This window comes from Myotis lucifugus, unplaced genomic scaffold (genome assembly GCF_000147115.1).
Source record: "Myotis lucifugus unplaced genomic scaffold, Myoluc2.0 scaffold_242, whole genome shotgun sequence".
Taxonomy (NCBI): domain Eukaryota; kingdom Metazoa; phylum Chordata; class Mammalia; order Chiroptera; family Vespertilionidae; genus Myotis; species Myotis lucifugus.
In genome coordinates, this window is record NW_005871290.1 from 27,724 (window position 1) to 30,902 (window position 3,179).

Sequence of the window (3,179 nt, forward strand, 5' to 3'; positions counted from 1 at the left end):
AAATTATCTCATGATCTTGAAACTTTCAATTTCACACAGGAAAACATTTGGAAAACATCAAAACTGAAACCCTGAGAAGCTTATAGCTTTACTAGAGGTGCAGTGCATGAATTTGTGCATGGGTGGGGTCCGGCCGGCCTGGCCCCAATTGGGGTGGATTGGGGCCGGGCCTGTTGGAAGGAGGAGACAGCGGGAGGTTGGCCAGCCAGACTGTCCACCCTGATCAGGACCAGATTGGGGGTGGGGCTGGCCGTGGGGAGGGTCTGTTGGCAGTGGGCCACCCAGCCCCACCCCTGAATGGGGTCAGGGGGCAGATAGGGGGTCAGCAGCCAGGGAGGGGCCGTGGGAGGTTGGCCAGCTGGCCCCACCCCCAATTAGGGTGGGGGTGCAATCAGGGGCAGGGACGGCCAGAGGGAGGGGCTTCGGGCCGATCATATTGGTGGGGGCCCATCGGGGGTTGGACCGGCCAGGGGGAAGGGCTGTGGGGGGGGTTCGTTGGCCACCTGCACCCCAAATCAGGGTGGGGAGAGGCCAGTCAGGGGCAGGGCCGGCTGCGGGGAGGGGCCCTGGGAGGTTGGCCAGACAATCCCACTCCCCGATCGGGCTGGTTTGCTGGCCACATTGGGCATCATAGCGACCTGTCATTTTGGTCATTCTGGCATTCCGGTCACTGGCTATATATATATATATATATATATATATATATATATATATATCTTAGAGACCATTGTACATCAAATTGATTTTGAATGAAATAATTGCTATTAGAAAATATGCCAATATAGTTACTTGTATTGTTGCTGCAATTACCCTTGGCAGCAAATTTCAGGAAAAAAAATTATAGCATATCCTCTTATGATGATACCCTTATATAATATAATATATTATGTGGGTTGGTTTAGCTTACATAAAACTCTTAACATTCTTATTTCAGTTACCTTAATACATGTTTTGGATTAAAAATCATACCAGTTATATATAAATACCTGTTTCTTACAGGAATTTCTATTATGTACTATTAGCGTAGTGTCCAGTTTTGTTGGTGTATAATTGTGTATGAATATTTGCACATACTATGACTTTTTAAGAATATTGCTTATCTTATTCCTTTCAGACTACTATACCAAGATACATAAACTGGATGACTTATAAGCACAAACATACACATTTATTTCTCACAGTTCTGCAGGCAGAGAAGTCTAAGATCAAGGCACTGGCACATTCAATATCTGATGAGGGCTCACATCCTGATTCATACCCACTGCAGTGTTTTCACTGCATCTTCAAGAGGTTCAAGGGAGCATGGGATCTCCCGGGGTCTCTTTCATGACATCACTAATCGCATTAAGGAGGGCTTTGCCCTCATGACCTAATTATCTTCCTAAGACCTCACTTCTAAATAGGTCACCTGGGGGTTACTTATAAATTTTGGGGGGACACAAATATTTTGGTCACAGCATTACTTATGTGAAAGGACTGTATTTTTAACCTGAAAAATATCATTTAATTATTTAGATGTCTTAAGTTTTAGATGTTATTAAATCTATTTTTTTTAAATTTATGAACTTGTTTCTCCCTATTTGGTAATTTTATCATATCTCTAGATTAACTCAAACATATTTTGGCTTCTGTTCATATTCATCTTATGGTGAAATTCTAGCAGTATTTGAAAAATGAATACATCCTGCAAACATAAAATTTATACTTAAAAGAACCTGAGATTACATTTTTTTATTTTTCATTTTAAAGTTTTTTTCTGATAAATTTAAAATTGCTCACATAGTTTTCTTTTAAACCAATTATATCCTTGCTAGGTTAGAAGGCTCTTTGAAAAATAGCAGTCATTTTGTGGTCTATAAAATACACATCTCACAGATGCTCACATATTCTTTCCAAAGGTGAGAGAAAATGTACCTACTAATAGGCAGGCATGCTGATATTTCTTTAGTTTGAAAGAGTAATTGGGATGTCTTCCTAGAATACAAAAATGTGAAGGAAATTATGCTATTTACACAAATAATTAATAGCACTCCTGCCAACTGGAGCAGTTAGAGGCAGGCAAAGGCTGGGGAGATGAGGCTGGATAGGCAAGGAATGGGCTTACTAGTATTCATGAGATTATAGAACACGTTGGGCTTTGGGTTTTAATGGAAGAGCAAAGGGAACTAACTAACTCAGTAAAAACTAGAAAATAACATAATCATAGTTTTGTAAAAGCCCTATACTCTGTGTAAAATTAAAAGGTTTGATGCATTAAAAGGCATAGGGGCATCTGTTAAGAAAATGTCATGCTCCAAGTGGAGAATGAAGATAGAATAAACTGTAATGGTATTGATATATTTCTATTTCAGAAATATACAAATTAAGGTAAAATTCCTGTTTAATTTATATTTTATTTTTTTAATATATTTTATTGATTTTTTACAGAGAGAAAGGGAGGATAGAGAGTTAGAAACATTGATGAGAGAGAAACATCAATCAGCTGCCTCCTGCACACCTCCTACTGGGGATGTGCCCGCAACCAAGGTACATGCCCTTGACTGGAATCGAACCTGGGACCCTTCAGTCCACAGGCTGACACTCTATCCACTGAGCCAAACCAGTTAGGGCTAATTTATATTTTAAATGCACACACATTACTGAGCAATACCTTCAGTTGGGCAATAAGAGAATATTAGAATATATTCTTTTCAAGATAATCAATGAGTTACAAGTACATTACTGATCATTACATGAAGGCTTGCTTCTCCATGATCATTTTGAGTTTACAAAAAGTGAATAAGAATTTTTTTCTTAGAAAGGTTCATGGTGTTTTAATGTTTTTAGTGTTTATTTTCTCTTATGGAATATACAAAAAAAATCTTCAAAATTAGAAAGCACTAAAAGCTGTAGTACAGTTATAGAGATTGAAGAATCTGAAGTGAAATATGTAATAATAAACTTTTCCTCAGAAGAAAATTTGTTTTCAGCTTTATTGAAGAATAACTGACAAATAAAATTGCACATATTTAAAGTGCACAACCTGATGACTTACTATATCTCTACATTGTGAAATGATTGTCACAATCAAGTTAATTAATACTTTCATCAGAAAAAATTAAATGTTGCAATGATTTTTATCTTCAGAAATTATAATGGTATCCCTAAGAAATATAGCAAAGGAAATAAGCCATGTCTCA